Source organism: Tasmannia lanceolata, unplaced genomic scaffold (assembly GCF_043159265.1).
Source record: "Tasmannia lanceolata isolate RefF3 unplaced genomic scaffold, GAP_Taslan_0.1 ptg000007l, whole genome shotgun sequence".
Lineage (NCBI taxonomy): Eukaryota > Viridiplantae > Streptophyta > Magnoliopsida > Canellales > Winteraceae > Tasmannia > Tasmannia lanceolata.
In genome coordinates this window covers 1,638,890-1,663,996 of record NW_027518684.1, presented here as the reverse complement: position 1 = coordinate 1,663,996, position 25,107 = coordinate 1,638,890, and the positions used below count along the sequence as shown (strand labels likewise).

Here is a 25,107-nt window from a genome sequence, read left to right as displayed (position 1 = left end):
GAATATGTGAGATCTCACAATGAGATTGGGTTGAAATACTACCGTTGGATCATCACGGTGGTAGATTAGGCAAGTTGGTTAAAGGGGTAATCTTGCTAGATTAGGAAGCTAGATTAAATTAGTAATTAGGTTAGATTAGAATATTCTTCCAATATCGCTTTCCAGGTCTACCATGATCTTCTTTCTATGTTTATCATCTAAGTGCTCAATATAAGCACTACTTGATTCTTTTGTAATCACATTCAAGATTAGTGAAAATCTCCAAAATTCTTCAATCCAAAACATCTAACTCAAATGAATAATTTGAATTATCCTATGAAGTGGGCCCACATAACTTTTGAAAAAATATTGAACTTCACGTGCACGCATCATGTAAAAACTTAGATATTATATAGCCTAAAATATCTGTCTAAGCATAAAAAGTCAAAAGAAAATATGAAAGATATTTTCCAAGTACAGCAAGATATGGTTAGATTGGATATTGATAGCGAATTTCGCTGGAAAGCTTTTTAAGTGAGTTGTGACTTGTGAGAACAGCCACCTCAAATGAATTAAATAAAGAAGACAAAACTGCTGAAATGTGAGCTGTGTTGCTGTTCTCCTATGCAAAAGTCAGCTGAGAAATGCCTTTCCACAAAATTCCCTAGCCAATCGAACAATTAATATGATTTTATCAACAAGGTGACCCATATCATTTGTCTATACCGAACAGTTTAAAATTAGGAGCCCTGTGACAGCGCAAAAGTTAATGCGAAACGTGTCTAGCTCTAGTGCACTCCATGTGGCGTTGTTATTGCTCAACATGTGGGGACTTTAGTTGTCGGCATGTGTCTTTCTCTCTCCTCTGGGTTAGAGAGAAAAAGAGGAGAGAGATAGACACATGAGATATATGAGAGTCGATTTATCACTCCCCCAGTAAAAATGGGGACAAATACAGTCATATTAAAAGGGGCAAATTTTTTATTTTTTTTGAAATGGAAGGGGCAAATTTTATCTGGGAAATGATATATTCGCCCCATTTTTCACTTGGTACAGCCCCTCTAGTGTAAAAGAGTGTTCATAAATTCACTGGGGGTTGTTCCAACTTCTAAGTTAGAAAAGGGACAAACTATTTTATATTTGTATACTACAGATGGGTCCCACATTTGAATGATCTGAACCGTCACTTCCAAAGGCCTAGGTTTGGATCTCCTATGACAGAACAATATTCTTGTCAGTTGTCGGTCGTAGCATCCACAATTTTATTTTGGCTCCCGTCCATCTGAACCGTTCGTCTAGTGCCACGTGGTAATGTAGTAGCTGTTGGATTTTAGTTGACTTGAATTCACTTGGATAAGAGTGGATTGCTGGGCAGTATAATCGGCGACTCAGTAGTCAATACGGGAGAGAATTGCGAGAATCGGTAGAATAGGACAAGAGGTCGTTCCAAACTTCCACTACGGGGCATAGAATAGTTACAATATTATGGAAAATCCATGCAAAGTTAAATTCCAAGGTTTTATAGATTTGCGATTTCCATTGAAAGCAAAGGAAAATATTCAATTTTGGCTTCCTTTCTTTTGGCGGAAAATGGGCGTAAAACAAAATTATATGCCTATTTTTCTACTTAAAAATGAAGTAAAAAGTCTTGAGAGTTGATATTTACGCCCTTTTTAATCACTAGGGACACCCAACGCCAATATATCAATGACTAAAGGGGGGCTAGTGTACTTGAGAAAATTCCAATGGGTTTGATTGCCCCCATACACTGGTGCTGCGTGTCCCTGGTAATCAAAAGGGGCGTAAATATCACTATACCCATTTTACATCGAAAGAAAGGGAGCTTTTGGAAAAAAAAAAGACTGAAAATCAGTTACCAAAATGCTGAAAAATTAATTTTCCATGAAAAAAGATTTCTCCACATCCAATCAGCCCCTACGTCCTGTTTGGATTGCAAGGGTAAAAAAATTCTTTTCACAAAAAAACTGAAATTAGGCACTGTTCGTTTTTAGATTGTGCCAACCGATTGTGAGCCCTAAACACGTTTTTGTAAAATTCGAGTAACAAATTTGGTGGAGGGTAAAACCTTCTAAAACTATTTACAAAAAAAAAATGTGGTCTGTTGGTTTGCCGTTTAATACTGCCTTTTTAAAACTTTTATAGCTAAATAAACTCTTACTACATTTTTTTAACCAATACCGTATTCAGCTCGAATTTTTCCCATCTGGTTTTTAGCTTAATCACATTTTGCTTTACTTCTTTACTTCGGTGTGAAGTAAAGCCCGAAGTGTAATTATTAAACAAAGGAGATGTGTATATCATCTCCCAATCTAGGCGGAAAAAAAATCATGGTAAAAATAAAAACAGTAATAATTTAGAATCATAATTCATAAGACACTCCACTTAGAACTTTATAATCGAATAAAGTGAGAGTGGATAAAAGGTAAATAAAGTGACGCATAAAGGCTCTAAATAAAGTGACGCTTAAAGATATCAAAATTATTGGTGGCAATAAAAGCTGGAATAATAGAATCGTTTTATAGTGGAAGCTTTGGGTTTCACCATTTTTTGTCCCAACTTTTTATTAATGGAACTAGGACGGTCCGATCTGAAATGGATCGTGACCCATATACCAAAAGTAGGTCCAAGAAATTCTCAGATCAGGATCAAAACAGATTGTAACTCAGACATTGGTAGATCTGATCCGAAATGGGTCCGTCTTTTGATACAGTCCACTCACATGATGTTAGTACCAAGTGCACTCTTTATCTTGTGGGCCCACGATATGGCTCCAACAAGCATGTGTGGGCCGTTGCTAGTTTTTATTGTCCTTCCTATTTGCAGGTCTCTAATCATAGAATTGTATATAATACAATAAATAGACCCGTCAACGGACCCAAACGGGTTTGTCCGATGAATCCTTTGAGTCCGATGTCGGCCCGTTGGAGTAACTAATGTGGGATATAGTTACTAGGGCTGCAACTCGGGTCGGATTTTTTTTCGGAAAACCCACGGTTCCCAAACCCGGCCCTACCCATGATAAATATCGGGTTGGGTCGGGCCGGGTAGGTTTTTTTTTACATTGACGCAATTTTTTAAGAAAAACTCTTGTTTGGCAAGTAAACTCAACTCATAGAAGTAGAAAAACTCAAGCATGACAAACTCTATAGTGCATTAACTAATAACTAGTTCAAAGAGAATAAAATTGATGCATTACCAAATGAAAATGATTATACTCATATGAGATAAGCAACAAACTATTTAGTGCATTAACTATTTAGTTGAAACTTGAAACCTTAGAACTAGAGGGGGGAAACGAACAAAAGATGGAAAAAGTCCCTGTGATTGCGTGCCTGAGCTTTACTTTTAAGTTTTCACTTTTAAAGTAACACAGTTTAAGAAAAAAAAAATTATAACTTAAAGTAACTCGGGTGAGGTCAGGCCCCTTCAAACCCGGCTCGACCTGAGATTCATGCGGGCTTTCGGGTCGTGGACCCGGCTCGACCCGAAACCCGAGAAACATGAACCCAACCCAAGCTATTTTCGGGTGAATGGGCCCGAAGTAGGGTCTTCAATCGCTTCTCATTTTAAGTTCCCGAGTTTTCTTCCCACTCGCCGTTGATAAATGATAATCAAGGATCTCAAGCACGTGCGAACCCTTTTGTTTTACGCATCTTCTTGGAAAATGATAGATCCGTCCCCTTTTCTACCGAGGGACACCCCTTCTAGTGTAAAATATGCAGTCATAAATAGACCAGAGGGGGTGGCATACAGAAGAAAAGGTGGCCAATGTATGACCATCATAGCTGTCCGTTTTGGAAAGCTCAGTCGTACAGCTGTAATTACTAGCCAACAAGCCATCGCCACGTGGTCCATGGTCTATAAAACCACAACTTCTCTCGTTTTCCTCTTCATCCTCGTTCTCTTTGTCTCTCTGAAATTTCTCATTCTAAGCTTAAAAACCAGTGTGAAAATGGCGGGAACTGCAAACTGCGTAGATATCATCATAGCGATCCTTCTCCCTCCTCTTGGAGTTTTTCTCAAGTTCGGATGCCACGTAAGCTTTCATTTTCCTACATCTCTCTCTCTCTCTAACTCTTCTAAAACTCGAGATTTTATATGGTGTAAGAGCCCTTACAGTCCCTTATTTTTCAAAAAGTATTATACGGACAACATCATAGGATGATCCAAACCGTCCATAAGATGGAGGTTGTTCCTCAAAAATCATTTCCATAGGATGATCCAAATCCTCTGATCTATAGATGAACTGCATATTAAGGAAATCTCTATAGATCGGAGGGCTAGGATCATCTTCTGGAAATGATTTTTTGGACACAGCCTATTTGTGTTATGGCCCATCATATGGGCGGTGTGGATCATCCTATAGTGTGGTCCGTACAGTACTTTTTAAAAAATAAGGGACTATAAGGGCTTACACTATATAAAATCTCTAGAATATATATCGTTATTTTTTAATTACTTGGTTTTTTATTATATATATTTTTTCTGTCGTGAAGGCGGAGTTTTGGATCTGTTTGTTGCTCACTATTTTGGGATATATACCGGGAATAATCTATGCCATCTATGCCATTACCAAGTGAAAATATCCCTGGTAAATCCTAATCCTCTCTCTCTCTCTCTCTCTCTGCAAAGGAAATTTAAAATAGGAGATAGGTGGAATTATGGAAAATAATAGGTTTTACAAAGATGCATCTTTTTTGGCGTGCAGGTGGATAAGAAACTACGATCAATGGCGTGGATGTCATGTTTGTAGTAGGTGGTTTTCACGGAGGATCTTGACCGTTGATTCTTCTTCTTTGTTGTTTTTCTGCTTTTGCTTAGGTTTCCTGTGTATTTGTGTTGGATTTATATTGGGCTTTTCTTTTGTCTTTTTCTTCTTTTTTCCTTTGTTTTCTTTCATGATTTGTTCGTGGATTGAGATTCTGCCTGTCTGTATCTATGTCGGTTTAGAATAAAATAATATAAAAGAATTTAACCCAAAGTTTCTCTCTCTAGCTTTATGACTAATGATAATTAAGTTTATTGTGATCCTTTGTTTGTGGGGCCCAAGATAGGGCTGCAACTTGGTCGGGTTTCACCGGACACGCATCGACCCGACCTGAAAATTACATGGGTCGGGATTAGAAACCACGGGTCCTTGTTAGGGTTGGGTTTTAAATTGGAAAACGGACTCAATCTTGGGTAGGGTCCAATTTAAAGAAAAAAAAACCCGAAACCCGACCCGACTCACATGGTGCACTGTGTCTTTCTTAAATATCTCTCGAATAACAGAAAATATTCTTTTACAGTATATTAATACAATTGTTTTCATTGAGGTGATCATGTCTGTTTGGTGAAAATAGTCTCGTTCTTAAAGTTATACACTTGATGACATAAATTGGAAACTTTTGGTGTGAAGATTTGGTTTTTTTTTTTTTTTTTTTTCTACAATCTTTAAAATTAGTCATTAGTCACTATCCTACGCTAAAAAATGAAAACCTGACCCACCCAACCCAACCCGAGAAACTATCTTGGGTATGGTCGGGTTTAAGAATCTTGGGTTTTCTTGTAAAAATTTTAGACCCGAGACGAGACTCGACCCAACCCGACCCAACCCGAGAAACTATCTTGGGTGGGGTCGGGTTTAGGAATCTTGGGTTTTCTTGTAAAAATTTAGACCCGACCCGAGTTGCACCCCTAGCCCAACGTAACGAATGACGTTTTAACGATAATGCATATGCAGACGCATGATACAACCCAAGGCCCTGTTTGGATTACAAGAAAACAATTTCATGAGGAACTTTTTTTCCGTATAATATATTTTTTGTTTCCACAATTTAGAGAAAGATAATAAGTTTTAGGGAAACTTGAACTGTGGTTGTTCAAAACTCTTTTTAGTACGTAATCAAACAATTGAAAACCATGAAAATTTGGAAATATTTTCCCCAAACTTCCCCAGATATTTCCTGCAATTGGCCCAAAAGAATGATAGGAGAAAAAGCCAAAAAAAAAAAAAAACTGAAATGTTATTTGTTGTTTTTGGTTGAAAAAAATAAGCCCAAGGGCACGTTTAGCTGCCATGAATGTTTTTTCATGGTAAATCCGAGTCTCCAAGTGGTGAGAGAGGGCAAACTAGGATTCACATTTTCCTGATTTATAACCTACACTTCTCTCACATTGATTAATCATGAAAAAAATTAGTGGTTACCTGACATGGCCTAAAGGATATTTTTTGCACATTGGAACCCTTCATTTGGATTTAGAAAGGTCTGGAAATAATTTGAGACCTAAGTTTGTATTCAGCTGTTATTCCCAAATCCTATCTATAAACCTTTACACCAATGACCCATCCTTTGGAGATTCTTTCCTTCTTTTGGAAAAATTGTGTGGGTAATTGAAAACTTTGAAAAGTCGTTGACACCCTGGGGTTGGGCATCTAGCTCAATGGTTGAGGCTTTGTTTCTCAACCTTGAGGTGGCAAGTTTGATCCCAGCTTATTTACCAAAAAAAAAAGTCGTTGGCATCAGGGGCCGGATTTTATAATCCAAGATTGTAAAAACCTGAATTTTACACGCTTAAACCTGGATTTTGTAATCCATGTTTTAGCTTATAAACTCCAGGTTTTCACTCATAAAATCCAGGATCGTAAAATCCACGTTTTGGGTTGTAAAATCCTTGATTATAAAATCCATGTACGCATTGCAGTTTCTCCTCTTTTGGGCATCGGGATAAGGATCCCATGGTATGGACTCTGCTTTTTTAGCTTATTAACTCCCGTTTTTCACTGATATATATGGTTCCATTACCATAGATCTCTATTCCGGCTTATTTTCCCTCTTTTGGTGGGATCTAGGTCATTATCTGATTAAGACATATACTAGTATTCATGGAAAGGGAATATTTAACTTGTTTTTATCTATAAAACAGGTGGTCATAGCACTGTTAGATATTTTCAAAATATTCCCACAAACTAATGATCAAGAGTATTTGTTAAGGATAAAATGATATGAAAACATCCTTTCACCAACCAAGTGTCATTTGAATAATCAAAACACACCCTTTGACACTTATAGATACTTATTTTTAAATTACTCGGAAAGGGACCCTCCATGAATCAGGCTTAATGTATCGGGTCTTGTTGGTTACTTCAGATCAGATAAAAATTGAATCCACCTAATATGTCGTTAAGCATCTACAAGCCCTAATTACTAATAAAAAAAAGTTTGGGAAGTTGAGTTAAAGTAGATATAGGAAGTTTGAGTCTTAGTGAGGGTTGGACAAGTTATTATAAAATTCGCGTCCAAGGGTTTGCTTGGACGGTATTTTACACCTGTTTTGAAATTAAAGAACATTTCCCTTTCTTATTCAGGGAAAGTGTCGGTTATTCTTGTTCTTCGTGGATTCGTAGAACAACCTTTCGTGATCAATTGCGACCCTGATAATGCAAGGGTGTGCGCTAGGGGTTTAGGCGGGTTTGTATTTCACCAATAAAAGGCTCGCCTACTAAGTAAATTTCTCATTTAGAAAAAAAAAAAGAGTAAAAGGGGACCAATTAAGGAAGGAGAAGAAAACTCAAAATAGTAGACATGTGGTAGGGCTTACAAATGTTTGATTGGACACATGGTGGGGACAATGCTTTCCCCAATCTGACCTCCCACTTTTCCATTCTAGGTATAAGATCATCCATGATCGGTTAATTCACCCATAATATATAGTAGGTTCAAATAAGCATTAATAATCTAGTAGAAATCTATTTTCAAAACTCAACCCAAATTTGAGAACATAGATAAATACTCATAAAGCCATGTCACTAATCATAAGAATGTGCCTAGGTTGGAAAACTTTCCATGCTGATGAGTTCAACGAGTAGATCAATTTTAAAAAGAAACAAGAACTGAAAAAGGAATCAATATACTATTTTACAAAGAACGTACTTCTAGTATTTTTCAAAATGTACAGTGGGGCCCACTTAATAGAATGATCCAAAACGTTCATTTGTTGGGCGGTTGTACCTTAAAAATCATTGTCATAGGATGATCCTAACCCTCGGATCTATAGAGGTTTCTGTAATGTGTAGACACTCTACAAATCCAAGCGTGTTAGGATCATCCTATGGAAATGATTTTTGGGTCACAACTTATTTAGGTTGTGGTCAAACGAATTAACGGTTTGGATCAACCTATGAAGTGTGTGGCTGAAGTCCGGTATTTTTCAACAAGTACAGTATAGCCCACTTCATAGGTTGATCCAAACCAGTCATTCTAGATTAAATAATGTTAAACAAGTTGGGATTCATTTATCAACAGATATTGGGACACAATGTAAATATGTTGTACCCCGTATATCATCTCTATAGGATGATTTAACCTTCCGATCTATAGAGCTTACTATAATGTATAGTCCCTCTACATATCAGAGCATATAGGATCATCCTATGGAGATGATACACGGGAGAAAACCTATTTATGTTGTGGCCCAACAAATGAATGGTTTGGATCATCCCTTTGTACCTTTTGGATCATCCTATGAAATGAACGGTTTGGATCATCCTATGAATGGTATGGGGTCTTGCTTTAGGGATCATGTATGTCCCAAGCCTCATCAATTGCACAAATCCAACTCAGGTATTTCTTTTCTCTTGCTCGTTTTGAGTTTGTCTTCAAGGGTATCACGACCCAAATTGTTCTGCCCTTTTCCTTCGGCATTATTCTAAGGATTGAGCAGTGGTCTTGTTCCTGATATTGTATCATATTTCTTTATTTAATATACTACTAGTTGTCCGGACACCCCCGAAATTGACATCCATTCTAATAATTAATTGGTGAGACTGACGGGGCCAAGTGTGTATAATCGACCTATTTGATCTCGTAGACCATCATAAGGCGCAGCCCACAAGGTCTTGGTCCCTCCATTGACTGATCTGAACCATCCATCTCACTGGCCTTTCTTTGTATCTCATGACCCAAAAATGTTCTTCAATCATGCAATCCTAACATCCAATAATGTTTATTTTAGCCACTGATTGTGAACTGTTGGAACTTATCATGTTGGCTAACAAAATATACATATTATTGTAGAGGGTGAATCCCTTAATGTAATGAGGTGGCTAGATGGAGGCCAACCTCACCTATGGAGATTCTTCAAAATAGTAGACGCGATTCTGGATAGAGTGGAGGGCCTCATACTCTAAGGTTTGGGTAATGAGGAAGCCGATCGTCTTGCTCAAGCAGGACTTGATCGCCATTCAATTACTAGAGATTTTTGACTTTTTACCTCCTTGATTGTGCTTGGTGTATCATCTACTTCCCTTGCCTTCTTCACTCTTTGGGTGTTCGTGTTTTTCATTAATAAAATTCCATCATTTAAAAAAAAATAAACTCAATTAAACCAGACAATCAAATCACACTCAACCAATCAATTTCAGCTAATCTCAATTCAAATTTAGGTCAAATAATACAATTGGAGGTTGAAACACCCTTTAAGGCCAATTGTCTATCTCAATTGAAGGCAATTTGGCACTCGGTTTCTGATGGGTTTGTTACTCCTCAAATACTTTTTTAAGATTATCCTCAAGGAGAAATTATATGGTGGCCGACCGTGTTATTTACGAGGGCAGAGTTTTGGTGTCAAAACCCTGCCCCTTGATTTTTTGATCAAGTAGAAAGTTAAAAAAAGGGGGTTTGACTGGATAAAAAATCAAGGGACAAAGTTTTGACACTTTGTCCTTGTAAATTTCACGGTCGAGCATCATATAATTTCTCATCCTCAAGAGAAAAAGAAAGAGTTGAAAATACATCATGAACTCATGCATGCTTTTCCGCTGCTTATGTGGCCGCTCGATAAACCTCCATTTCCTCAAAAATTTGATGCTGTTAAAGAAAAAAAAAGTAGTGAGCACAACAAAATCGAACCCCAAAGATGGTAATAATGAAGAGAGAAAAGAGCATCGTCGATGATAATGAAGAGAGAAAAAACAAAAAGAAATGCACTTACATATTGAGCCATATGGGGAAGAAATCAAGAGAAAGGATTATAAGTCATTTGCGGGTAGGGGTGCAACCTGGGTTGGGTCCAACCCGTTTTCAGCTTGGTTTGGGTTGGCAGTTTCTCGGGTTGGGATGGCAACAGCCAACCCAATTTAATTTTGGGTCGGGTTAGGTTTGAGGCATTGGGCAACCCGACCCGACCCGACCCATACCCAACCTCACTCCTTGAATTTTATTATAATTTTATCGGTTTGGGTTGGCAATTCAAGCTGGCCCGATTTGGAAAAATGGGTTAGACGGGTCAGGCTAGGGCAGAGAGATTTAGAGGTGGGTTGGGTTATGGCTAGGTTTGAGGGGATGCTATACCTCGGGTTGGACTAAGCTTTGCCTCAACCTGACCCAACCCCTCCCAAGTTGCTATTTGAGGGTACATATCTCCATCGATCTAGGCTGTTAATTACATCTTCACTTTTGTGATAAAAAAAGTCCGATTTCACTTGGTGATAAAAAAAAAAGTCCGGATTTGATGGACCCCCAATTTTTTCTTGAAGGCCTTGGGCAGTTTGGCCACCATTTTCCTTAAAAAATTTAATGTCTATAGATTACCCTTCCTGTTCTGTAGGTAATGAGAAGTTCATTAGAAAAGTACATACTGGAAAGCTGTACAATGGCTGTGGAGGTCTCCTTCCCTGTAAAGTTGTACACTTGCTATTAGTATTAGTACAGAGGGGAAGTCTCCTTCCTTTCTCACGGTTGATAGATAGACCTAAATTGCTGTATAGAATTCTTTAGCTTGGATGTCATACCTTATCAATACCATTTTTTTCAAAAAGAGTTGCAATGCCGATTGAAAGTTTAGACACCCATTGTTGTGAAACTTTCAATCGGCATTGCAACTTATTAATGGTGCCTAATCTTATTTTGATTCTCATTTTACCTTATCAATACCACCTTGATGGCTCATTTGTTGATTAGGCATTCCTAACTATTCGAATGTCTGATTATACCTTATTCAGTGTGGGCCGTTGAATTGATGGAATAGTTTGCTAGTTATTTGATTAATATTTTTGAGTTTCAATTTCAAATCAATATAAGATTTGAAATATTTAGTACCATATGCTTACAATAGCTTTTATTAGAAACTTTAGTTGACAAATTTTTATGGGTTCTCTAAGATTAACTTGTCTTTAAGTTAATCTGCTGAAAATTCACTATTGAGTAATTATTTGATTGCGACTTAATTTTCTTAATCCCCATAATTAGTCTAATATCTCTATCGTATCTTTGATACGATATATGACATTGAGATTAATAAATATCACATTTCACAGTATAATTTGCTGATTATATTGTGTGATATAGAATACTTATTCTTTTTAGGAATTGTGTAGGTGGGTTTTCTCTCTGACAAAGAGATATATGAAGATATTATTTCAATAACTGCTGATAAATGAAATGTGGGGGTAATTTGAAATTAATTATTTCATAATTATGATTTATGAGCATGTGATGGTATTCTTGCTAGTACGATTTGATTATCATGAGTAGAAATTAGATATATTGCTATATGAAAAGTTATTGTGTTTTATGCATTATGAAATTAGATGTTATAGAGAAGCTATTTCTTCAATATAATACCAGGTAGAGCTACTTTGAGAAGATAACATGCATAACTGAGAAATTATTTTTGAGTTTTTGGATCTGTAATAATTCCAAGATTGCAGGCGATATTCAGATTTGAGTAAATCCAATCTTGAAGATGAAATATGGATTCAAAATCCAAAAATGGAAGATGTAACTCGAGAAGATAAGATCTGGATTAAAAATCCAAATAAAGGTTGTGATTCGGATTCAACTAAATCCAAGATTATAAAATGTGAGTCCGGTCTAATACTCTGATGAGAAACAATTGTTTTGGTTTTCCAAAAAAAGTAGTGACGTTCTGTGCTAGTGACAATCAGAATCACTAAAAAAAAGAGTAAATTGTATCATCCATTAGATCGAAGTAAGTGTCAGTATAATGATAAAGTTTTAACATTGATACTAATTATTCTTGAGAAATGTTTTAACTTCTCAAGAAGCGACTAAAATCAATATTCAATATTATCTATGAGAAAATTTGAAATATATATCCCTCTTCAGAAAATGAGTAAGGGGAGTGGCCATATACCCTCTTACTAAAGTAATTATCAAGTGATAGCACAAGGAAAATCTTGAGGGAAGTGGACTTTTACCAGTAAGTAAGACATCTGAGTTAGAGACTACTCTTTATTGGTGATAGTTTTCAAATAGAGAATGGTATGCGATCACTCGTCGCATTAGGAGTTCAAAGGTGATCAACTAAGTGATGTATTGTTAGAAATTTAGCGAGAGGCTATATTTCCAATGCATTAAATCCAATAGGAGCACATTTCTGAGGTAAATGCACTGTCAACTTTCGCAACGTACAATGAGGCTAAACTTTCAAAGTTCTTAACGAACTTATAGATCTGGTGAAGGTGAATAAGTTGTTGTGAAAACGCTCCTGATAAGTCTGCCTATTTAAGTTTGGTAGTCACGGCTATTTCCTATGAACTAGACTGGTATAGTTCTAAAGCACTTATGAAACGAGATGAGCACATGACCTAAGTAAATAAAACATGCAACCGCCATGTGAACTAGTGCCCATGATATTTGCGCTATAACTGACCTATGACACTCTAATTGAGAAGATTATTGTAATCATCCTCTTGTTAGATGGAGTGGTAGCTTCAGTTATGTTCAATATATTATTTTATTTTATTTATATATTTTTTATATAATTTAAAAATAGTGGAGGATTGTTGGATATTTTAAAAAAAAATTATTTTATAAAATAGAAAAACAAGATTTCTCAAAGAGACACTTCTTTTGAGAAAAGATATTCCCATTCAAAAAGACACTTGTTGTGATGAAAGCGTATTTTCATTTGAAAGGGTGCCTTCACGTCTTTTTATCTTCTATAAAAGAGGCTTGGGATCTCATTTTAAAATGACTTTCTGCTCTTTTACTCTTCTCTATTTTTGTCATTTTTTCAACGGCATACTTGTTGCTTTGAACTTGGGGTGCAACCCTTTTTCTTAGTGTAGGTATCGTATCTTCCGGACTTATTTCCATGATAGGCAACCTGCATAAAGTGGGGAAATTAAAGTCTTCAAGAGAAAGCTTCGGCTTGCCTTGCCTACTCCTTTCGCTTCGAATCCTCTTTCTAATTTTCTCTGACTTTTTGCATCTTCACAGCTTGTTAATACACCATTTCAATTTGTCCCAACACGAGGTAACTAGTAGACTACCTGTCTTGTCTCATCCGAGTATAAGTTTTAATTTACAACTACTCCACGAGGTAACTACCTGCAACCAAACTGAGGGTGATCCTAATATTTCAATTTTTGGTGTGACTAGTCAAAGAAACTAGTGGCAACTCTCCACTTCCATATATAGATGAAATCTTCATAAATCAACGGGTTAGGATCGTCTTAAATGGCCCTTGCGCCAAAATTTCTTCTTTGAGACGATCCTATTCGTCCGATTGGTAGGATATGTAACTAGCGATCGGGAAAATATTCATGCATCTATCAGACGATTAGGATTGCCTGATGCAGGTGATTTTTCTTGGGATGTTCAATCTATGGTGGGGCCCAAGATTGAATGAGTGAACGTTAGGGAATCAAAATGGGTGAACGTTAGCTAAGATACAGAAAGGTGAATTTGCTGGAGACCTATTTTAAGCACTCTCGCGCATGCTCCCAAGTAAATGCGAAATAATACGCGTGCTTTTTACGGTCTATGTAAAGATACGTACATGTGTTCGTTTCTTGGAACTTTTTATTACTAACCCTTCATGTCTTCAAATAAAGCTAATAGCACCTTAGATAAATCATATTGTTAATTAGGCACTGTCTTTTGCTTTCCCATTCACTAAAAACCTAAAGTATCGTTCATTCGTTATACCCTACAATGGATGAGCCCAAATTTTTCATTGAGAAATTTTGATTGTTGAATTTATAGACCATAACCCTGTCCCTTTGTAGATGGCCTGATGGTTCCGGACCTCTCAAGATGATAAACTTATTGTGGCCGATTTACCCTCTTTTGCAATCAGTTTTGCTAGAGTAAAAGCTAGAGTACTGGCTACTCTAGCTAATTGTTGACCCTTTCTAACATATTTTTGAACGGCTAGTTGTGAGCTCGTGGCCGAGGGACTTAGAATCCCCTCGACACCGTATTAGCATTGTTTTTTGTATGAAACACGAGCTTTATTTTTAAAAAAAGGAAAGTGATATGTTCGCCCGGCCCCTTTTCTTCCCCGGCCGCCCATTCCCTCTAGTGTATTTACGACCGCTATAAGCGGGTGGCCTGGGAGAGAAAAGGGGGTCGAACGTATCATTTCCAAAAAAAAAATTACAAAGAAAGATAATTGGGCAATATATTCCCAACGATCTATTTGTTGTCTAGATACTCCCAACTTTACGAACTTATGGACAGGATCGCACATTCATCATTGCTTCGAATTTCCGAATTTATTATGATTTATTACGAACTTGACGTGCAGGCAACCGCAACTCTACGTGCATGGCAGCGACGGGAGATTAACGATTAAACTATAAGATTAACCCGACGGGAAAACTCCCGCCAAAATTGTATAAATACATTAGTTTTCGATAGCTTTTAACGGGTAACAATGTCGTATGGAGCACCCATAACAAAGTTTTTATTAACAATCCGTTCTCGGTCTCGATCTCGATCTCGATCCGACAACAATAACGCCAAATTATAGCGGAACTATCAGATGTACCATTACACATTTTCCATTTTTACTATAATTTGATTATTACCCCTTTTAAATTTCCCTAATTAACCCAAAAACAGACGAGAAAATGAAGTTTTGTGGACCTTCCAACCCCTATTTAGAGTCTGCATGGGAGTCATAAAAAAATGATAAGGCATCCAGACAAGTCGACAGTGCGACAGCTTCGGTTACAATCCTTTACTTAAAACCTAATAATTAAAAAAATGAGTTGTCAAACTTAAACACCCTAATTGTAACACAACCTCTTATCTAAATACGCGTATCTCAGTATCTCTACCACGAGATTTTCTTACATCTAAATATAGTAACATTAAATGAGAAAGGCCATTCATCCCTCCCAGGGTAATTTCCACGCCTATCTTACTCCTCTGCCATTTCTCTATATAAAGGTCAAAGATTCACACAAAACCCATAAGCCTTCCTTCTTCAAAGGCCTCTCTCTTTCTTCTCTATAAGCCATGGCTCGTAAGAAGGTGAAGCTTGCCTGGATTACCAATGCTACAACTAGGAAAGCCACTTATAAGAAGAGGAAGAAAGGTTTGATGAAGAAGGTGAGCGAGCTTGGCACCTTATGTGGTGTCGACGCGTGCGCGATCGTTTACGGGCCTAACGACCCGCAACCGGAGGTGTGGCCATCGTTCTCCGAGGTCCATCGAATCATCCAAAAGTTCAAGAGCATGCCGGAGCCGGAACAAACCAGAAAACAGTTGAACCAAGAAGCTTTTTTTAGGCAAAGGATTGCCAAAATCAAAGAACAGCTGAAGAAACTACAGAGAGATAACCGTGAGGCTGAGATAACTAATCTTATGTTTGATTGTCTTGCAGGGAAGAAAGGCCTTCAAGATGCGCAGATCAATGACTTGAGTGATTTGGCTTGGTTGATAGATAATAAGTTGAAGGCTGTGGGAGAGAGGATTGAATTGCTGAGGGGATCAAGTGTTCTCCTACCTGCGGCGCCCACGGAGGGAGGGGCCACTAAGCCAGATGGGGAGAGTGAGAAGACTACCTTTGATACTGGTCTGCAGGGTTTACAAGATCAGCAATGGTTCATGGACCCAAATGAAAATTTTCAATTGGGTTATCCTGCGCAGGAGATGATGTTCCCTTTAGTGGACAATAGCCAATGGTGGGATCCCTTTTTCTCATTGGATGGGTTTTAAGAGGTTGTACCTCAGCTTCTTTATGTTTGGGCTTATAGGGAGCATCTTTTGCCCTAAGTTGGTGTAAATAAATGATCCCTAGATCCTTTCCTTTCTATGCTAGTTGTGATCTTTTCCTTCCCTCAATGTCTTCTTCATCTTCTGCGGTCTGTATTAGAAAGATACTATAGATATCAGTGTTTGGGTTTCGATTATTCAGAAAGTCATTGTAGTATTTGCTTAAATGAAAGAAGAAACCTTTGTTCTTGCTATTTATTTTCTTAGTGACTACTTTTTGGTTAAATGATTGTCTCTATGCATGTGTGTGTGTGTGTGTTTGTGTATGAGAGAGGGGTTTATCCTTGGGATTGTTGCGCAAGCAAAAAGAGAGATTTTATCTTTGGTTTTTCTTACTGAAAGGAGAGAGATGTTTCTGCCTGGTTTTGTGGTACAGGTAAGAAGAGGGGAGATGTATCTCAATGGTTTTATGCACAAGTAAGGAGATGGGCTCTCTCTCTCTCTCTCTCTCTCCCTCTCTCTCTCTCTCTCTGGACCTCAAAATATTATAAATAGCAGGCTAGGATCAATTTACCTGTAAAAGATGTTTCTCTTTCGATTTAGTTCGTAGTATTTATGTTTTTACAATATTGTTTTAAGAAAGGAATGGTTCTTCTTTCATTAATTTTCTTCTCAAAGAGAGACAGCGAGTAGCGATAAAGATTTTAGTTTATGACACCATTAGTGTTTATAATTTCAAACAGAGAATCTGAGCGCAAAACTCTGAACTGGGGATGAAGTCCACGAAGGTAACCACTAAAGACCTAATTTCATAGGAATATGACAGGATTCCGAGGCTCAACAGCTAAATACATGGCAATTGAGTCATGAGTCGAGATCATAAAGAGCATATTGAGAATAGGAAGTGGAATTAATACAATGGTTCTTCTTTCAACGTCTCTTGTTTAGAAGAATCTAAACATATCGAAATGGTACCAGACAACCCAAGTAGTTAAGAAAAATCTCTGATGTAGCATCCTTGTGGCTAATTTGCACGGTTGCACTTCAATTTAGCATTCCTCAAATAATAATAATAATAATAACAAGAGAAATGCTAGTCGTATTGTTTGAAATTGCACCCTAAACACGTCTACTCATCGTGAAAATCCTTATAGGGAGAAGCTTCAGTCTTTGGTTTTAGAGTTGATATTGCAAGTGTCGCCTCAATTCAGACAAGCTAACCAGATTGCTCGATTACCTTCCTTGCGTTTGTATAAGACCGAATCCATTCGATTTCGAAAAAGGATTACTAATCCTTAATTTTTCGAGGAATCCTTCATCAGAATGACTGACTTTTTCAATCTTTTCGACCTTGGTTCCGCAGGAGCAAGTCAGAAAGATTGAGAAATAGAACCATCTCATTTGATTCGTTCTCAATAGCCATGAGATGATCACTTTGGGTGATCCTTTTGTCGACGGATGCTCCTATTACACTCGTCGTCTCTGAAGGATGAGAACCAACTATGTAGCACCTACATCGATAATCACTCTTTGGCTAATTTGTCGTGTAAAAGAAAATAGAATCATACATACTGGCAGTTAAAGGGCCATCTCTAGTATTAGTTGTATTCGTTGTTAGTATTTTTTTTGTTTTGATTTTTTAGGTAAGGTGGTATGTCCTCGTCTTGTACTTATTTTATTCATCAATAAAATTTCAGGTGCGTTCAGGTTCCTAGATAAACTTTGAGTAAAAAACAATAATAATTATCAAGGAAAATTTACCGAAACCGTCTAGATAGAAATTTATAAATAAATAAATAAATAAATAACTCCTAAATTTTGAAATAGCTCTATTTTTTCTGCTATTTGCCACATGATTTCCCTAAAAAAACATGGAGAGAGAGAGAGAGAGAGAGAGAGAGAGAGAGAGAGAGAGAGAGAGATAGAGAGAGACGTCCATGCAGAACTGCTTTTGATCGTCCCTGAGCTATCAATCTGCTCGAAAGATCGGCCCTTAACCTTTTTCCACTTGCAAAAACTGAAGAAAAGCTTCCATGTTTTAATCACTATTTATGAACTAGACAAATGTTACCAGAGGATAATCGAGAAATGGAGAAAAATTCTCTTTGATTACTCTTGAGATCTAAAGAAGATGATTTGTGGAGGTATGGAGGCTAAGGGATATTAAAATGAGTATTTAGTGTATTCCTTCAAGGTAGGAAGATGAAGTGTTTCCCTCTTAGAACGTGTATTTATTGATGTTAAGAAAAATTCGTCGGGCAAATCAATCCGATCATGCACAAATTTAACAGAAAAGTAAAATTAATAAATCAAGCCACAAGATGAACACCAAGATTTTACGTGGTTCAGCCAAACCTACTCCACGGGCGAAAAACATGATCTTCCACTATGAGAAAAACAATATACAAGGATTACAATTAATCAAACCAAACCCAAAACCCGCAACCCTTTCCTTGCTTCTCAACCCAAGATCGCACCGAGATAACCCGAGAAAAATTCCCAGGAGAAAACCCAAGAAGATACCCCGAGAGGAACCCGAGATGAAACCCCAAGAAGAAACCCTTTCCCTCTTTTTCCTTCTCTCTCTCTCTCTCTCTCTCTCTCTCTCTCTCTCTCTCTCTCTATTTTCTCTACCCTTTTGGGCAGCGGACATACCCCAACAACTCTCTTGCCATAGCCTAAGAGAGAAAAAACTCCTCTCTATACTAAGGTTTTCCAAAAAACCCAAAAGGCAATTTCTATTTTTGCATCCTTGCCTTCCATTTCTGCCTTCTCGATTGCCATGGGAAATAAGGCAACTTTCGAACAATTAACAAGAAATCAACAACTCTCTCTCTCTCTCTCTCTCTCTCTCTCTCTCTCTACTTTGAATGCAGACCCGAGGTGGACCTTAAAATATTATAGATAGCAAGCTGGGGTCAATTTACTTGTAAAGGATGTTTCTCTTTCGTTTTAGTTCGTAGTATTTATGATTTTGCGATATTATTTTTTAAAAAGGGATGTTTCTCCTTTTATTAATTTTCTTCTCAAAGAGATAGAGAGTAGAGATGAAAATTTTAGTTTATGACACCATTAGTGGTTCTGATTTCACACCAAAGACATCAGCCAGAGAACTCTGAACTGTGGACGAAGTCCACGACGGCAACCACAAAAGACCTAATTTCATAGGAATATGAAAGGCTTCTGAGGCTCAATAGCTAATTACATGGCAATTGAGTCATTGGCCGAGATCATAAAGAGCGTACTGTGAGTAGGAGGTGGACATAATACAATAGATTCAGAAGAATCAAACCTCTCTTGTTCGGAAGAATCAAAACTCATCAAAAAGTTACCAAACAACCCGACAAGCAAAGAAATATCTTCGATGAGGCATCATTGGGGCTAATTTGCAAGGTTGTACTTCAATTTAGTATTCCTCGAATAATAATAATAATAATAATAATAATAATAATAATAATAATAAGAGAAATGCTATCGGTAATGTCTGCTGCACCCTAAATATGTCTACTCATGTTGAAAATCCTTATTGGAAGAAGCTTCAATCTTTGGTTTTAGAGTTGAGGCCGCAAGTGTTGCGTCTATTTAGATAAGCTAACCAGGTTACTGACTTTTGGCTAATTTTGCCTCTAAAAGAAACGAGAATCATACATACTGGCAGTTGAAGGACCATCCTAGAAGGGTTAGGGGCACCTTAAGACGTGACTCTTTGGACATCCCTAGTATTCATTGTAAGTAAAAAAAAAATTTATTTTGATTTTTGAGGTAAGGTGGTATGTCCCCCTCTCGTACTTCTTTTATTCGTAAGTAAAATTTCAGGTGCGCTTGGGTCCTAGATAAATTCCGGGTAAAAAAACATTAATAATTATCAAGGGAAATTTACCAAAACACTAGAGATCGAAATTTATACAAAAAAATCTCCTGAAATTTGTAACAGCTATGTTTTTTCTACTATTTTTCACATAATTTCCCTAAAACATCATGGGGAGAGAATGACGTCCATGCAAAACTGCATTTGATCATCCATGGGCTATCAATTTGTACGAAAGATTGTCCCGTATCCTTTTTCAATTGCAAAAACTGAAGAAAAGCATCCACATTTTAATCGTTATTTATGAACTAGACAAATGTTATCAGAGGAGAATCAAGGGACGGGGAAAAGTTCTCTTTGATTACTCTAGAGCTCTAAAGAAGATGATGTGTGGAGCTATAGATGGTAAGGGATATTAAAATGAGTATTTGCTGTATTCCTTCAAGAAAGGAAGATATTTGGTGTATTTGGTGTTTCCATATTACAACAAGTATTTATTGACACAAGAAAACAACAACTCTCTCTCTCTCTCTCTCTCTCTCTCTCTCTCCCTTGAATGAAGACCCCGGGTAGTCCTCAAAATGTTATAGATAGCAGGCTACGATTTATTTACCTGTCAAAGATGTTTCTCCACTTCGTAGTATTTATGTTTTTGCGATACTGTTTTAAAAAAGGGATGGTTCTTCTTTCATTAATTTTCTTCTCAAAGAGAGACAAAGAGTAGCAATGAAGATTTTAGTTTATGACACCATTAGTGGTTCTAATTTCACACCTGAGACTCTAGGCGCAGAACTCTGAACTGGGAACGAAGTCCACGACAGTTACCACTAAAGACCTAATTTCATAGGAATGTGAAAGGCTTCTGAGGCTCAATAGCTAAATACATGGATATTGAGTCATGAGCCGAGATCATATAGAGTATACTGCGAGTAGGGAGAGGAATTAATACAATGGATTTAGAAGCATCAAACCTCTCTTGTTCGGAAGAATCGAAACACATCAGACAACCAAAGAAGCGAAGAAAAATCTCTGATGGGGCTTCCCTGTGACTAATTTGCAGGGTTGCACTAATTTGAAGTCCTTGTGACTATTACAATAATAATAATAATAATAAGAGAAATGCTAGTGGTAATGTTTGCAATTGCACCCTAAACACATCTACTAATCGTGAAAATCCTTATTGGGAGAAGCTTCAACCTTTGGTTTTAGAGTTGAGACTGCAAGTGTTGCATTAATTCAGAGAAGCTAACCAGGTTGCTAACTCTTTGGCTAATTTTTCCTGTAAAAGAAAAGAGAATCATACATACTAGCAGTAAAAGGGCCATCCTAGAAGGGCTAGGGTAACCTTAAGATGTGACTCTTTGGACATCCCTAGTATTCGTTGTAAGTAATTTTTTTTTGTTTTGATTTTTTGAGGTAAGGTGGTATGTTCCCCTCTTGTACTTCTTTTATTCATCAATAAAATTTCAGGTGCGCTCAGATTCATAGATAAATTCTGGGTAAAAAACAATAATAATTATCAAGGGAAATTTACCAAAACCCTCCGGATCGAAATTTATATAAAATATTCTCCTAAATCTTGTAATAGCTCTGCTTTTTATAATATTTATCACATGATTTCCTAAAACATCATGGAGAGAGACATCCATGCAGAACTGCATTTATTTGTCCCTGAGCTATTAATCTGTACGAAAGATCAGCCCTTATCCTTTTTCCAAGTGAAAAAATTGATTCCATGTTTTAATTGTTATTTATGAACTAGACAAATGTTATCCGACGAGAATCAAGGAACGAAGAAAAATTCTCTTTGATTACTCTTGAGATCAAAAGAAGATGATTTGTGGAGCTATAGAGGGTAGGGAAATGATTTATGCATTCCAGTGTTTTGATAAACATGCGCTCCACTTGTCTGTCGTGTAGTATTTAAAGGGATGTCAGAGGATATTACAGTTCTCAAAAGGCTCTTAAAGCCTTTTAAATGCTATACGACAAACAAGTGAGCGCATGTTTATCAAAACATTGGAGCGCTGAAATCATTTCCCTAGAGGGTAAGGGATATTAAAATGAGTATTTGTTGATGTAGTGTTTCCCTATCAGAATGTGTATTTATCGACAAGAAAGCAACTAGGGCTGTAACAGGGTCGGGTTGGGTCGAGTTTTTCAAAACCCTAGCCCAACCCTGGATCCCATTATCTTGACCCTGACCCTGAGTCAGGGCCGGAAAACCTCAACCCATTACCCACCCTACAGGGTATTGTGCTGGCCCTGGCCCGCCCTGATTGGGCTGGGCTGGGCCGGACCGGCCCTAATTGACCCTAGTGCAAATACCTGTTAAGAGTGCCAAAAATAAAGCAACCATATGGAACAAAATGATCAATAAACAGAGAAAGAGAACAAAGTAAGACAATATGAATTCAACAACATGCGGGCAACAGAGACAATTAATAATAATAATCTAAAGAAACATCAATCCAAGATAATAGAAAACGTTAGCAAAAGAAACATGCACAGATGGTTCAATTCTATAATAGAAAACTCAGGGTCAGGCCGGGTCAGCGTACCCGAGGCATTGACCCAAAACCTGCCTGACCTGAGTCAGGGTAAAAAAAAATGAACCCTGACCCGCCCTCAGGGTTAGAAATCCAGCCCTGACCCTGTTCGGGCTCAGGGCGGGTCAGGGCTGACAGGGCCAAACTTGCACCCCTAAAAGCAACAACTCTCTCTCTCTCTCTCTCTCTCTCTCTCTCTCTCTCTCTGAATGCAAAGCCAGGGCGGACCTCAAAATATTATAGATAGCAGGCCGGGATCAATTTACCTGTCAAAGATGTTTCTCCTTCGTTTTAGTTCGTAGTATTTATGTTTTGCAATATTGTTTTAAAGAAAGGGTTGGTTCTTTTTTCATTAATTTTCTTTTCAAATAGATAGAGAGTAGTGATGAAGATTTTGGTTTATGACACCATTAGTGGGTCTGATATCACACCCAAAGACTTCAGGCAGAGAACTCTGAACTGGGACCGAAGTCCACAATAGTAACCACTAAAGACCTAATTTCAAAGAAGTATGAAAGGCTTTTGAGGCTTAACTGCTAAATACATGGCAATTGAGTCATGGGCTGAGATCAAAAAGATCATACTGCGAGTAGGAAGTGGAGATAATACAATGGACTCCGAAGCATCAGACCTCTCTTGTTCGGAAGAATCAAAACACATTGAAATGGTACCAGACAACCCAAGAAGCAAAGAAAAATCTCTGATGGGGCGTCCTTGTGGCTAATTTGTAAGGTTGCACTTTAATTTAGCATTCCTTGAATAACAACAACAACAACAATAATAATAATAATAATAAGAGAAATGCAAGTTGTAATATCTGCAATTGCACCCTAGACATGTCTACTCATCTTGAAAGTCCTTATTGGAGGAAACTTCAATCTTTGGTTTCAGAGTTGAGGCCGCAAGTGTTGCGTCTATTTAGATGAGCTTTTTCTTTTTTGAGAAGGCAGAGATATGTTGCTCTTATGCCTTTGTCATTTTATAATCTGTAAACAAGTGTGAAAATAATGCTTTTCTTTGAAGGAGGATCCTATACCTTAGAAAGTGAACGCCTGGGTAAATGAGTGTAGACTAGGACAGTTTGGTAGTCAGTCAGAATTTTCTTATTAGTGGTGGTTTGAGCTCATATAACACACCTATTGTGAAACAACCAATTACTCTAAAAGCTGAAGCAGTTAGAGTTGGTCACTCCCTCTGCCCTTCTTCTTTCGGGTTGGCCATTCATGTGGCACCTCTTTTGGGTTGGACGTATAGGATTTGTTGGGTTTTGAATCCAGGACCTATCGTGAGGCAATAGCTCCGATACCATGTGAAATAACCAATTACTCTAAAAGCTCCCATAACTCTAAAAGCTTAAGCTGTTAGAGGTGTTACTTAATCATTTATACTTTCAAAACTTAGACCCTTTTTGTTTAAGATTTCAGAGTCCTTTTCGGAACTTAGAATTTTGAGTATCGGTCACATTCCATTTTTGAAATGGGACTGTCCTTCGGAGTGTCCTAGTTCCTAGTTATATTGTAGGGCTTAAGGTTAGGGAAGGGAAGGAGGACGAAACTTATATTGTAGGGCTTAGGGTTAGGGAAGGGAAGGAGGAAGAAACTCGATATATATATAGAAAAGTGTAGCTACACATACGTGTAGCTAACTTAGCTACACCGACGCCTTAAAATACAATGGGCCCCACATTGTTTCGGTGATGCAAACCATTCATTTGATGGACCCTCACATAGATAGGATGTGCCTAAAAAATCAGCTCCATAGGATCATCCCAACCCTACGCTTTGTGGAGGCAAAAATGGACGTGTAAAAGCCTTCACAAATCTGCCCATTTTTGCCTCCACAGTTTGAAGGGTTGGGATCATCCGATGGAGCTGATTTTTTGGGCACACCCTATCAATGTGAGGGCCTATCAAATGAATGGTTTGGATCACCCAAACAATGTGGTCCCACTGTATTTTAAGGCGTCGGTGTAGCTAAGTTAACTACACGTATGTGTAGCTTCACTTAACTCATATATATATATATATATATATATATATATATATATATAGAGAGAGAGAGAGAGAGAGAGAGAGAGAGTAGTGTTCCTGCGCAGCTGCTCGGATAGCTGCTTCAAAGCATTCATTTGCAAGGCCCTTTCATGGATAGGGTGTGTACTAAAAATCAGCCCCATAGGATCATCCTAACCCAATCAGAGGTGGCTGGGAAAATGGGCAGAAACATGGACACACAGTGTCTGTTCATTTTCCAGATCATCCTAACCCTGCCATTTGTGGAGGGAAAAATGGGCAGAAACATGGACACACAGTGTCTGTCCATCTTCCACTCCAACTTTGATTGGGTTAGGATGATCCTATAGGGCTGATTTTTGGTACACACCATATCCATGGAAGGGCCTTCCAAATGAATGCTTTGGATCCCCCAAAAAATGTGGGCCACATGTGTTTTTGAGCATGTGCTTAGAAACACTTTTCTCATGCTTCATGAAAAGACATAAATGAACAAAAATACGAAGGAATTTTGTATATTTCCGCTCTCCATTCAGATCAGATCTAGGACGCTCCATCGGATTTTGTGACCACATCTAGGTCACAATCCGAAATAATTTCGATCCTTACGATATGGATCAATGAATATGGTTTGGATCCTGCTGCTCTACCCAAATACTGTCCATTAACATTCGGATCTGATGGATCGTTGGATCCATTGGACTTCATTAACATCCCTAGGCCCTAGCCCTATAGTTGAGAGATGGATGAGGGTGATGCTGGTCCCGGTTCATCAGGACCACGTAATCCAC

At 37.8% G+C, this 25,107-nt stretch overlaps 1 long non-coding RNA gene and 1 pseudogene across 1 annotated transcript; both read left to right on the top strand.

The window, feature by feature from the left end:
• Positions 1-3,420: 3,420 nt before the first annotated feature.
• Positions 3,421-4,981, top strand: LOC143880772 (uncharacterized). The gene is made up of 2 exons (XR_013251785.1): positions 3,421-4,036; positions 4,709-4,981. It is a non-coding gene; the product is annotated as an uncharacterized LOC143880772 (long non-coding RNA).
• A 10,243-nt stretch (positions 4,982-15,224) lies between these two features.
• On the top strand, positions 15,225-16,198 carry LOC143880771 (agamous-like MADS-box protein AGL80 pseudogene; annotated as a pseudogene).
• The last annotated feature ends 8,909 nt before the right edge of the window (positions 16,199-25,107 follow it).